The sequence below is a fragment of the Salmo trutta genome, chromosome 27 (assembly GCF_901001165.1).
Source record: "Salmo trutta chromosome 27, fSalTru1.1, whole genome shotgun sequence".
In the NCBI taxonomy this organism is placed as follows: domain Eukaryota; kingdom Metazoa; phylum Chordata; class Actinopteri; order Salmoniformes; family Salmonidae; genus Salmo; species Salmo trutta.
In genome coordinates this window covers 8,331,167-8,346,016 of record NC_042983.1, presented here as the reverse complement: position 1 = coordinate 8,346,016, position 14,850 = coordinate 8,331,167, and positions in this window count along the sequence as shown.

The window sequence follows — 14,850 nt, the reverse complement described above, 5'->3', positions numbered from 1 at the left end:
TATCCAGAATATTTGCTGAGCTAGATCAACGGTTTTCATCTGTTGGAGCTGACCTGATAAGAGGCATCCAAGCCTGGACGGTTTTGTTATTGAGTCTGCAGTCCTAAACTTCTTGTCAGAAGAAGACCTGCAAGAAGTTGCAAACATGTATCATATTCCTCGTGTTTGTTTTTGTGTCATTAAAGAGGTAGAAATATTGTGCTGTAGCCAATTGGCCTTGGAATCTGTGATTTATTACCACAAATACTATTTTTTTGTATTATTCTCAAGCGTGTTTGGTGCACGAGTTTGTACATATTATGTGCAAAAGCTATGTCTGTGTCCCACTACTCTACAGTTAAAATACAAGCCTACTGCTAATGTGAGTTTACGCAGTTCCAAAATAATCGAAAGGGTAGCAGCCTAAAATCCCAATCCTGCTATGATGCACATAACTAGAACATTATTTCATGTAAAACATTAATTTGTGGTCTAGGCTTCCACCCTTTGAATTATTTTGGAACTGCACAGTGCGCACAGCATTACAAACTCACATTAGTTAGCAGTAATGTGACCAACATTAGCATGAGGCTTTTTTATTGACAAATGTTATACATGGTTTCTGAAAACCATTGCAACAAAATAATTATAAAAAATACTTTTTACAACATTTTCATGGAAAATTATCATCTAGTTATGCACTTGTAGTTTGTACTTGCTAATAGATTTATATAAATATTATTGTAACAGTGTAACGGCTCTCGTTGGTGGTAGGAAGAGTAGACCAAAGCGCAGCGTGGTAAGTGTTCATGATACGTTTATTCAAGAAACACTAAACAAAATAACTACAGCAACAAAACGAAAGCGAACAGTTCTGTCAGGCACAGACACTAAACAGAAAACAAGATCCCACAAAACCCAAAAGGAAAATGACAACTTATATATGATCCCCAATCAGAGACAACGATAGACAGCTACCTCTGATTGGGAACCACACTCGGCCAAAAACAAAGAAATAGAAAACATAGACTTTCCCACCCGAGTCACACCCTGACCTAACCAAACATAGAGAAATAATAAGGATCTCTAAGGTCAGGATATGACAAACAGTAGCTACGCAATTACCTAACACCATATTCCATGGGCTTACTGAGCACAATTCATTGAATTTATATTAAGAAGTGTTGATTATTTGTTGTCAGGAGAGCACAGGACATGGAAGAAAGCAGTGAGATATGCAACATAGCGTTTTGTTTCTGCTACATCTTCACTGCTAGCATGCGAGGCCAAGAGTGCAGGCCTCTTCATTTTGAACGTACAGGTATCAGTAATTCCGTCCCACGGAATACAGTACCGTACTATATTTTTGGAGCGCCAAAACCCCTTTTTGACCACATGTTTGTACATGATATTTTTGTTTCTTGTTCATTAATATATTGTGAGACGCTCCTTGTGAGAGGTTATATTTGTTGCACCCGTTAGTGGGAATACTGTACCAATCAACTGGTATATGGTAGTTAGTAAGAATACTTTACCAATTTAACTGGTATGTGGTAGTAGTGCCCCATCAATAAAGCATGAATAGGGGACAGATTAGAGTGGCAGCAAGTCTGACCATTTTGACATGTTCTTTTGGTCTATTGTGGCCTGTAGTCCCTACCAGTTTAAAAAATGAATCTGTCTGTTTACGCTAGATATATCAGTTTTTTGCTTGGGCTGCATCTCAATCCACCGCACTCACCAATGGGTGCCTACCGCATCAGCGGCGGAAGGTGGCCGAGCTACAGCGGTGTTTGTCAGACCATGAGATATCCCAAAAATCTGTCTTCTCGCGAAAATATCTGTAGTGTGCAAACGTTTGTGGTGTCTCCGATTTGCTCTACGACCCTTACAAGTGTCACGGGACTCGTCTGAAGTCGGTAACGCCGATCTGTCAACTTCTGTCTGTAGAGTCCAAAACACTTTTGGCTACACACTAATATGGAAAGGTGAGACTCTCACAAACACCTACATATCCCACAAGCCTCACAAGACTCATCTGAAGGTAACACAGTACCAGTTTAAAAAAAATATGGAAGTATACACTGAGTATACCAAACATTAAAGTGCCTGTTCAAAGGCACTTAAATCCTTTGTCTTGCCCATTCACCGTCTGAATGTCACACATACATAATCCATGTCTCAGTTGTCTCAAGACTTAAAAATCCTTTGTTAACCTGTCTCTCCTTCATCTACACTGATTGAAGTGGATTGAACAAGTGACATCATTAAGGGATTATATCATTGACCTGGTCAGTCTGTGTCATGGAAAGATCAGATGTTCCTAATGTTTTGTATGCTCTGTGTATAGTGAAAATAATAGTGATATCTTTCCCACAGAAAATATGTAAATCAGGCAAAGACTTGTCCGCGTAGACCATTTACGGTTTCCAATCTCTCCAAAAGAATGTGGTGATCAATGGTGTTGAAAGCGGCACTAAGGTCTAGGAGCATGAGGAAAGAAGCAGAGCCTTGGTCTAACGCCATAAAAAGACATGGTAAAAACTGTGTCTCCATTGATCCGAAGTCCTGGCAGTTCTGGACAACTGAGGTTTGGAGAAATACGCATATTCAAAGAGGAGTCCGTAATTTTCTTTCTAATGACCATGATCTTTTCGTCGAAGAAGTACATTAATTCATCACTGCTGAAGTGAAGGACATCCTCACTTGGGGAATTTTACTTTTTAGTTAGCTTTTTGACAGTATCAAAAATATATTTTAGATCGTTTTTATTTTCCTCAAACAGGTTGGAAAAGTAAGCTGATCGAGCAGCAATGAGAGCTTTTCGATATTGCACGGTACTGTCTTTCCAAGCTAGTCAGAAGACTTCCAATTTGGTGGGGCACCATTTCTGTTCCAATTTTCTGGAAGCTTCCTTCAGGGCTCGTGTATTTAATGTATAGCAGGGAGCTAGTTTCTTGTGACAAATGTTTTTATTTTTAGCGGTGCGTCTTCATCTAGGGTATTATGATAGGTTAAGTTTAGATCCTCGGTTAGGTGGTTAACTGATGTTTGTACTCAGGGGTCCTTGGGTAGGTGGAGGGAGTCTGGAAGGGCATCTACGAATCTTTGGTTTTCTGAGAATTTATAGTGCCGATTTCGATAGTCAAATCAAACTTTATTAGTCACATGCGCCGCCTGTCATAATTACAGACGTGTTGAAGAGACCAAACTGCAGCAGGTGAAATGTAGATACTCATCTTTTTTAATATATAAGAGCAAAGTATCCACGGGAAAAAAACAATAAACAAAAACGACTAACAACAGGCTACGTACATACCAAAGACTAGCAGTGTTAGCACAAACCCAAGTGACAAACATACTCCTAAATATATGACTCCCAATCAGGAACAACGATAACCAGCTGTCCCTGATCGGGAGCCACACAGACCCACATAGAAATACAACACCCAGAACACACATACACAGACATACTCTGCCATGTCCTGACCAAAACTACACAACAACACCCTCTGCTGGTCAGGACGTGGCAGCGCCGAATACAATAGGTGTGTACCTTACAGTGAAATGCTTACTTACAAGCCCTTAACCAACAATGCAGTTTTAAGAAGAAAAAAGTAAGAGATAGCAGTAAATAACAATAGCGGGGCTATATACAGGGGGTACCGGTACAGAGTCAATGTGTCAATGTGTGGGGGCACTGGTGTCGAGGTAATTGAGTTAATTATGTACATGCAGGTTGAGTTATTAAAGTGACTATACATAGATAATAACAGTGTAGCAGCAGCGTATGGGGGGGGGGGTGCAAATAGTCTGGGTAGCCATTTGATTAGCTGTTCATATGGCTTGGGGGTAGATGCTATTTAGAAGCCTCTTGGACCTAGACTTGGCACTCCGGCACCGCTTGCTGTGCAGTAGCAGAGAGAACAGTCTATGACTAGGGTGGCTGGAGTCTTTTAGGGCCTTTCTCTGACACCGCCTGGTATAGAGGTCCTGGATGGCAGGAAGCTTGGCCCCGGTGATGTACTGGGCCGTACGTACTACCCTCTGTAGTGCCTTGAGGTCGGAGGCAGAGCAGTTGCCATACCAGGCAGTGATGCAACCCATCAGGATGCTCTCGATGGTGTAGCTGTAAAACCTTTTGAGGATCTGAGGACCCATGCCAAATCTCTCCTAAGGGGGAATAGGTTTTGTTGTGCCCTCTTCACGACTGTCTTGGTGTACTTGGACCATGTTAGTTTGTTGGTGATGTGTCCGCCAAGGAACTTGAAGCTCTCAACGTGCTCCACTACAGCCCCGTCGATGAGAATGGGGGCGTGCTCGGTCCTCCTTTTCCTGTAGTCCACAATCATCTCCTTAGTCTTGATCACATTGAGGGAGAGGTTGTTGTCCTTGCACCACACGGTCAGATCTCTGACCTCCTCCCTATAGGCTGTCTCATCGTTGTCTATGATCAGGCCTACCACTGTTGTGTCATCAGCGAACTTAATGATGGTGTTGGAGTTGTGCCTGGCCGTGCAGTCGTGAGTGAACAGGGAGTACAGGAGGGGACTGAGCACGCACCCCTGAGGGGCCCCCGTTTTGAGGATCAGCATGGCGGATGTGTTGTTACCTACCCTTACCACCTGGGGGCGGCCTGTCAGGAAGTCTAGGATCCAGTTGCAGAGGGAGGTGTTAAGTCCCAGGGTCCTTAGCTTAGTGATGAGCTTTAAGGGCACTATGGTGTTGAGCTGTAGTCAATGAACAGCATTCTCACATAGGGGTTCCTTTTGTCCAGGTGGGAAAGGGCACTGTGGAGTGCAATAAAGATTGCACCATCTGTAGATCTGTTGGGGCAGTATGCAAATTGGAGTGGGTCTAGGGTTTCTGGGATAATGGTGTTGATGTGAGCCATGACCAGCCTTTCAAAGCATTTCATGGCTACAGACTTGAGTGCTACGGTTTGGTAGTCATTTAGGCAGGTTACCTTAGTGTTCTTGGGCACAGGGACTATGGTGGTCTGCTTGAAACATGTTGGTATTACAGACTCAGACAGGGAGATGTTGAAAATGTCAGTGAAGACACTTGCCAATTGGTCAGCACATGCTCGGAGTACACGTCCTGGTAATCCATCTGGCCCAGCGGCCTTGTGAATGTTGACCTGTTTAAAGGTCTTACTCACATCAGCTGCGGAGAGCGTGATCACACAGTCATCCGGAACAGCTGATGCTCTCATGCATGTTTCAGTGTTACTTGCTAGTAACTGGAGTATCTGTTGGCATCAGCATTTGTAGGTTCAATTACAGTCTCAAAATGGCCAGAAACAAATAACTTTCTTCCGAAACTCGTTAGTCTACTCTTGTTCTGAGAAATGAACGTTATTCCATGTGAAAAATTTCCAAGAAACTGAAGATCTCGTACAACACTGTGTACTTCTCCCTTCACAGAACAGCGCAAACTGGCTCTAACCAGAATAGAAAGAGGAGTGGGATGCCCCGGTGCACAACTGAGCAAGAGGACAAGTACATTAGAGAGTCTAGTTTGAGAAACAGACGCCTCATAAGTCCTCAACTGGCACCTTCATTAAATAGTACCAGCAAAACACCAGTCTCAATGTCAACAGTGAAGAGGCGACTCCGGGATGCTGGTCTTCTAGGCAGAGTTGCAAAGAGAAAGCAATTTCTCAGACTGACCAATAAAAATAAAAGATTAAAATGGGCAAAAGAACACAGACACTGGACAGAGGAACTCTGCCTAGAAGGCCAGCATCCCGGAGTCGCCTTTTCACTGTTGACGTTGAGACTGAGGGGGTATAAGCTGTAGACCACACTATTTACCTAGAGAGTTTTCATTTATATATTTCGTAGCTGTCAATTTACCTCCACAAACCGATGCTGGCACTAAGTCCGCACTCAATGAGCTGTATAAGGCCATAAGCAAACAGGAAAACACTCATCCAGAGGCGGCGCTCCTAGTGGCTGGGGACTTTAATGCAGGCAAACTTAAATCAGTGTTACCTCATTTCTACCAGCATGTTAAATGTGTAACCAGAGGAAAAAACTCTAGACCACCTTTACTCCACACACAGAGACGCGTATAAAGCTCTCCGTCGCCCTCCCTTTGGCAAATCTGACCATAATTCGAAACTAAAGCAGGAAGCACCAGTGACTCGGTCAATAAAGAAGTGGCCAGATGAAGCAGACGGTAAACTACAGTCTGCTAGCACAGACTGGAATATGTTCCAGGATTCCTCCGATTGCATTGAAGAGTACACCACATCAGTCACTGGCTTCCTCAATAAGTGTATCGATGACGCCGTCCCCACAGTGACCAAGCAACACAGAAGCATGCATGAGTGCATCAGGCTTCTTAACAGCTTCTACCCCCAAGCCATAAGACTCCTGAACAGCTAATCAAATGGTTACCCAGACCATCTGCATTGTCCCCCTCCTTTTACACTGCTGCTACTCTCTGGTTATTATCTACTTTAACTCTACCTACATGTACATATTACCTCGACTGACCTGTGCACATGTGACAAATAACATTTGATTTGAAATTTGATTTAATTTGAAAAGGGACCAAATTATTAGGGTGAGGCACTTGGGCTACTAACAGTTTACTACACAACATACACTTAGTATTACTTTCTTGGCTACAGTATACATATCTCCCTGGCATATTCAATCATTTATGCAGCATACAATACATTTTTGGATTCACCTAGTTGTGCTTTGCTCACTTGAACAGGAAGGTGGCGCTGTGGTCCTTCGTGGGCAAATTTTGTCATCAAACTTTTTCATCAAAGTTTGGCATTCTCTGGATTGATGGTGCTTTTAAGACACCTGGGAACTCTGAAACGCTATCGATACCTTGTAGTCCATGCCCCGACGAATTGAGGCTGATCTCAGGGGAAAAGGGGGTGAAACTCAATATTATGAAGATGTTCCTAATGTTTTGTATACTAAGTGTACATTACATTTAAAAATTGCCAAGCAACCAGTAGGCTTACATGAGGGAAAACCAATGAATAAATCATTCTGGCATGGCATTCAGGGACATAAAAGTTGTAGCTTACCATTTAAAAGAGTTGCAGCCTCCTCGATGCTGTGCTGAACCTCATGAGAAGTATCTGATTCCAATCTCATTCCTGGCGAAATGTACTTGTCATATCCATCTCAAATGCCAGCTAGACAACCTGGGATTTTTGTTCATGTAATATGCTTTGTGTTCAGAGTCTGTGTTCACTGAATATATTATTCATGGTAGTGAACGAATTTTCTCACATTGCTGTAGATACCCCACCATTCTTTATCATGTTTCAGTGCCAACAGCACAGTCGGCATTGCTGACAAAGGCCCGCCGTATTGAAGAGCACTGAGTGGAATTCATTTGTTGTTACTGGTTGTGGTTGCAATTTCCCTTTGCAAGAATGCGCGAGCCACAATAAACTCTGTTTCCACTGGTTCCGTTTTGGTTAGATCAACAGATTGTCAGGTGCTAGTGGCTGGGGTAACAGAGGGGCGGGTGCTTGTTGTGATGTGACCCTTGTGCTGCTGGTGCTAGGCCCTGGCTCTTCTCAATCTTGTTGTTCAGCAGGCAGCGTGAGGGATGGGCGGGTATTACATTTTAATCTAGGCTCCTTAACCTCGGTGGTCGGGCCTGCTGCCGGCTGGTTGGTGAGCTTGGCATCGCTCTCGACATGATCGTCATCAGTTATTTTTCCTCTTGGCAGTGCCCAGCCGTATTTGTACATCCATGCTGATCAAAGCTTAGCCAACTAGCTATAATTATTCAGCATATCGCTACCAAAACATAATGAAGCTATTAGCTACTAGCTAGCCTCTTAATGGCTGTAGCTGTCTCCAAAAGTGAACAACTTTTTTTTTTTAAATGTTGTGTGGTCCTCCCACTACGACTTGGGAAAGCATACAGTTTTTTAGGCTACAGATAAAATAAGTTATGGCGAACTTCACAGGGTGGTCAATGTGAAAGGTGATGAGATTGATGCTCCTTTCCGATAAATATCAAGGGTCTTATTCTGGTGACATGGTGATCAATGCTTGGCTGCTGTTTGACAAATACAAATAATATTGCTCTTATTCATAATAATCTCACAGTGTAGGTAGCCCACCTGCACTATATCTGTGATCTGTTGGCTGGAGTGCATGTGCCGAGACCAGAGTGTGCACATTTGCTATGCAGTTTTTGTGACAAAACCATCTGTAGAGTTGAAAATGCGATGGAAACCCATTTAACTTGTATTTTCCATTTGGTACATTTTATGTTAAACGTTATATTTATATGTACCAGGTAATCACGCACAGCCTTTTATCCACAACAAGTCAGTTTGATGGAAACACATCTCTGGTGGAAAAATGTGCATATTGTTTTATTCAGATTTTAGAATATTCACATGAAAATCGGTCACAAATTGGATGGAAACCTAGCTACAGTGAGAGAGAAAAAAACGCCCTGGGATCCAATGAGCTTCCTAAACAAGGTAATGAAGGCGGTACCTTATGACATTGCATGGTTAGTTGCCCAATTAGAATACTTTTTTGGATTTTAACTACTAAATATTACATTATTACATCCCCCTTCCTCAACCCTCCTCAGATCATGATCGCACACCCAGCATATAGCCTCTTTTCTAGTCTGCGCTATTGGCAGGCCCGGCAGCGTTACATTGGCAAAACAGGGCAGTGTAATTCATATACCATTTGTTATGTTTATGAGGATACAAAACTGGAAGGGCACAAATTCTGCCCTAATACAGTTGAATACAGTTCTGTCTAGCTTCTGAGGGCCGAGCCAATGGCTGACAGCTAGCTAGATTTATCTCCCCAGAGACCACCAAAGAAATATCCTGGCATAGAAGAGCCTCACGGTTCCCCCCATAAAATGTATTAATAATACGCTCTTCTTCCAAACATTTAACTGGATTTAGATTTGAGTATGGCTTCTTGTGAACAATTTCAAGAAATGTACTGTATCATTATGAAATTATTAGCTTTTTTCTGGATCAAAAAGGGGCTTAGGTGGTGGGCGTGGCAATGGGCGTGGTCAGTTGTCATCTTGGCAGTGGAGAGAATATTTTGCCGTTTTAAAGGGTACCTGTCACGCTCTGACGTTAGAGATCCTTTTTATTCTCTATGTTGGTTAGGTCAGGGTGTGACTAGGGTGGGTACTCTAGTTTTGTATTTCTATGTTGGCCTGATATGGTTCCCAATCAGAGGCAGCTGTATCTTGTTGTCTCTGATTGGGGATCATATTTAGGCAGCCTTGTCCCACCTGTTGTTTGTGGGATCTTATTTTGAGTCAGTGCATGTAGCGCATCTGTCGTCACGGTTTGTTGGTTGTTTCTTTTTTGTTGTTGTTGGTTGTAAAGTTTCACAAAAATAAAATGTGGAACTCAGAGCACGCTGTGCCTTGGTCCAATCCTTACATCAACGATCTTGACAGAAGATCCCACCACAAACGGACCAAGCAACGTGGCCAGGAGGAGCAGGGATCCTGGGCACAGGAGAGAAGGGAGTGGAGGACTTCCTGGACGTGGGAGGAGATCATGGCAGGAGACAAGAGCCTGCCATGGAAGCAGGCGGAGGCAGCGGAGGATCAACGATGACTCCGGGGTTCGCAACCACGACGGAAGCCCGAGAGGCAGCCCCAATTTTTTTGGGGGGGGGGATGGATGGCACTGTGATAGACTGCATCCAGTTTGCTGAGTAGAGTATTGGGGCTATTTTATAAATAACATCGCCGAAGTCGAGTATCGGTAGGATAGTCAGTTGTACGAGGGTATGTTTGGCGGAGTGAGTGAAGGAGGCTTTGTTGCAAAATAGGAATCTGATTCTAGATTTAATTTTGGATTGGAGATGTTTAACATGAGTCTGGAAGGAGAGTTTAGAGTCTAGCCAGACACCGAGGAATTTGTAGTTGTCCACATATTCTAAGTCAGAACCGTCCAGAGTAGTGATGCTAGTCGGGTGGGCGGGTGCGGGCAGCGAACAGTTGAAAAGCATGCATTTGGTTTTACTAGCATTTAAGAGCAGTTGGAGACCACGGAAGGAGTGGTGTATGGCATTGAAGCTTGTTTGGAGGTTTGTTAACACACTGTCCAAAGAAGGGCCAGATGCATACAGAATGGTGTCGTCTGCGTAGAGGTGGATCAGGGAATCACCCGCAGCAAGAGCGACATCGTTGATATATACAGAGAAAAGAGTCGGCCCGAGAATTGAACCCTGTGGTACCCCATTGAGACTGCCAGAGGTCCGGACAACATGTCTGATTTGACACACTGAAATCTGTCTGAAAAGTAGTTGATGAACCAGGTGAGGCAGTTATTTCAGAAACCAAGGCTGTTGAGTCTGCTGATAAGAATACGGTGATTGGCAGAATCGAAAGCCTTGGCCAGGTCGATGAAGACGGCTGCACAGTACTGTCCTTGAGCGTGGCTGAGGTGCACCCGTGACCAGCTCGGAAACCGGATTGCACAGCGGAGAAGGTACGGTGGGATTCGAAATGGTCAGTGATATGTTTATTAACTTGGCTTTCGAAGACTTTAGAAGGGCAGGGCAGGATGGATATAACTCTAGAGTGTTACCCCCTTTGAAGAGGGGGATGACCGCAGAAGCTTTCCAATCTTTAGGGATCTCGGACGGCACGAAAGAGAGGTTGAACAGACTGGTAAAGGGTTTGCAACAATGGCAGCGGATAATTTTAGAAAGAGAGGGTCCAGATTGTCTAGCCCAGCTGATTTGTACAGGTCCAGGTTTTGAAGCTCTTTCAGAACATCTGCTATCTGGATTTGGGTGAGGGAGAGGCTGGGGACGCTTGGGCAAGTAGCTGCGGGGAGTGCGGAGCTGTTGGCCGGGGTTGGGGTAGCCAGGAGGAAAGCATGGCCAGCCGTAGAAAAATGCTTATTGAAATTATCGATTATCATTGATTTATTGGTGGTGACAGTGTTACCTAGCCTCAGTGCAGTGGGCAGCTGGGAGGAGGTGCTCTGATTCTCCATGGATTTTACAGTGTCCCAAAACTTTTTGGAGTTAGAGCTACAGGATGCAAATTTCTGTTTGTAAAAGCTAGCCTTTGCTTTCCTGACTGACTACGTGTATTGTTTCCTGACTTCCCTGAAAAGCTGCATATCACGGGGACTACTCGATGCTAGTGCAGTCCGCCACAGGATGTTTTTGTGCTGGTCGAGGGCAGTCAGGTCTGGAGTGAACCAAGGGCTAAATCTGTTCTTAGTTCTACATTTTTTGAAAGGGGCATGCTTATTAAAGATGGTGAGGAAATTACTTTTAAAGAACGACCAGGCATCCTTGACTGACGGGATAAGGTCAATATCCTTCCAGGATACACGGGCCAGGTCGACTAGAAAGGCCTGCTCGCAGAAGTGTTTTAGGGAGCATTTGACAGTGATGAGGGGTGGTCGTTTGACCGCGGACCCATAGCGGATGCAGGCAATGAGGCAGTGATCGCTGAGAACCTGATTGGAAACAGCAGAGGTGTATTTGGAGGGCAAGTTGGTCAGGATAATATCTATGAGGCTGCCCATGTTTACGGTTTTATGGTTGTACCTGGTGGGTTCCTTGATCATTTGTGTGAGATTGAGGGCATCTACCTTAGATTGTAGGACTGCCGGGGTGTTAAGCATATCCCAGGTTAGGACACCTAACAGAACGAACTCTGAAGATAGATGGGGGGCAATCAATTCACATATGGTGTCCAGGGCACAGCTGGGAGCTGAGGGGGTCTATAACAGGCGGCAACAATGAGAGACATATTTCTGGAGAAATTCATTTTTAAAATTAGAAGCTCGAACTGTTTGGGCATAGACCTGGAAAGTATGATAGAACTTTGCAGGCTATCTCTGCAGTAGATGTGGACAATCAGTGGACAATCATCTTGTGGACAATCAGAGACTTACACCTGAAGACGAAAGACAAGGCCATCAGCGATACCCATCTGAGATACCCAACGGAGACCTTCAACGCGTAAATAATAAACAATAACGATTCTGACCCATGAGAGCGGCAGTTCGGGGCAAGGTGTTAGGGCTAAACTAAGTGTAGTTTACAAATGCATCCAAGTGTTGCTTTTCTCTCTTGCTTTTCTCTCTCTCTCTCTTTCTTTAAATCTCCATCTTGTGTAACAAGTGTCATATTGTGTTGGTCCGCTAGGGATCTTTTGGCATTGTATTAAGTTTTAACCAATAACCCAGACTGTTTGTGTATCTTATGTTATCATTTAGCTTGTTAGTAAATAAATAATCAACTCAATTTGTGTGGTACGGAATGATTAGTGAGACCCGGGTTTGTGCAGATTTACAAATTATGCGATGTTCAGAATGAGACTGATGAGGAAATTACTTAATTAATTAGTGACTGCTATGAAATCGATATATTCTGATATTCTTTGAGTTAATTCGGGAAACAGTAACTCATTAAACAAACTTTTCCCGTGGTGTCCCAGGTTACTGAGTTAATTGTTACATGATTCATTTTATCATGTAATTATAAACATAGTTAATTATTTGATAAATAGCATGGCATCACATTAACGATAACAACGTCATGACACAGATTTGCACACTTTGGCCGCATTCTCTCAACCAGCTTCATGACTTAGTCATCTGGAATGCATTTCAATTAACAGGTGTGCCTTGTTAAAAGTTAATTTGTGGAATTTCTTTCCTTCTTAATGCGTTTGAGCCAATCAGTTGTGTTGTGACATGGTGGGGTGGTATACAGAAGATAGCCCTATTTGGTCAAATACCAAGTCCATATTTTGATAAGAACAGCTCAAATAAACAAAGAGACACGACAGTCCATCATTACTTTAAGACATAGTCAGTCAATATGGAACATTTCAAGTGCAGTCGCAAAAACTATCAAGCACTATGATGAAACTGGCTCTCATGAGGACCGCCACAGGAAAGGGAAGACCAAGAGTTAGCTCTGCTGCAGAGAATAAGTTCATTAGAGTTAACTGCACCTCAGATTGCAGCCAAAATAAATACTTCATAGAGTTCAATTAACAGACACATCTCAACATCAACTGTTCAGACGAGACTGCGTGAATCAGGATGGTGTGGGGGTGCTTTGCTGGTGACACTGTCTGTGATTTATTTAGAATTCAAGGCACAATTAACCAGCATGGCTACCACAGCATTCTGCATCCCACCTGGTTTGCACTTAGTGGGACTATCATTTGTTTATCAACAGGACAATGACCCAACACACCTCCAATGGCTATTTGACCAAGAAGGAGAGTGATGGAGTGCTGCATCAGATGACCTGGCCTCCACAATCACCCAACCTAAACCCAATTGAGATGGTTTGGGATGAGTTGGACCGCAGAGTGAAGGAAAAGCAGCCAACAAGTGCTCAGCATATGTGGGAACTCCTTCAAGACTGTTGGAAAAGCATTCCAGGTGAAGCTGGTTGAGAGGGATCCAAGAGTGTGCAAACCTGTCATCAAGGCAAAGTGTGGCTACATTGAAGAATCTAAAATATATTTTGATTTGTTTAACACTTTTTTGGTTACTACATGATTCCTTATGTGTTATTTCATTGTTTTGATGTCTTCACTATTATTCTACAATGTAGAAAATAGTCAAAATAAAGAAAAACCCTTGAATGAGTAGGTGTCCAAACTTGACTGGTACTGTATGTGCCATTCTCAGTGAACTAATCCATTGCAGAGGCCTAGACTAAAAGTCAATTTATGCTTGATTTGAAAATGTGGTCAGAGGCTCCATATCGTGGGTGTGACGCAATTGCGGAGCCTCCAGAGGCCAAATCAAACTCTACCACATCGCCATGCACCTCCAAAATGTTGTAACAATGCATAGGGCTCTGTATAGCTCCGCATTGACATGATTGGTTGACAGTAAACGGGGGCGGTACATCCTGTATAAACAGCTTCTCAAATAAATGTTTTCTTCACCTCAAACAGCAAGCAAACAAAGTCTGTTTTTACATCCATTGAGAATTACAATAGTTCCTCAAGGTATTCGAAAAATCTTTCCAGCTCTCTCCCGTTCGATAACCACTCAGCATGAGAAGGGAAAAATGTAAAACTCTGATCCAGTGGAAATGTCATAGAATAGGCTTCTTATCAGTGCTTGACTTGGACTGAAATAAGTTCCCGTACTTAGTTTGGTTGCTGGTGCTGTTTATATGGTGCAGGAGCTCCACAATACTTTTGAGCTAATATTCTATAAGCGGAACAGGGGCTCAAGCAGTAAAACATTTGAGATGCTGGTACTCAGCTTCAGTCCAAGTCAAGCACTGCTTATCCCTTGTGCAAATAGTCTACAGCTGTGTCTGTCTCGAGCTCACTAGCCCAGGAAACTGAGTGCCCAGAATATTTTATACAATGTTGCAAATTCGCTAGTGCAAACCGTAAGCTTAAAGAATCAGACAAGCTCAATGCACACAGTTGATTACACATTTAAACATTTCAAGAAATCGATTGGTCAAAAGAACAGATGACTTTCGGTCCACCATTGTTTGTTTTAGTCGGGACAGCCCTAGTTTACACTGTAAGCGTTTTTATATACCAAAAATGTATTGTCCCCCACAAAAACATTTCATCCCGAGACCCACCTGGACTCCTGCCGCCACAAGTGGGTTCTAGCCCACAGTTTGGGAACCACTGCTCTAGGGCATTGTTGAGGCAAGCGACGTCTAACTTTCTCTCTTCAACAACATCATTTGAAGACGCTCCAGCGACTCCAATTGAGGAAAACCTTTCAATAACTCATAAAATTAATTATACTTTCATTGGATATCAATCTAATTCTACAGATGGATATTAGCTAATGGAACCCAAGACTGATGTGTTTGTCAAACATGGGCCAGAATGGGAACAAGATGGAAC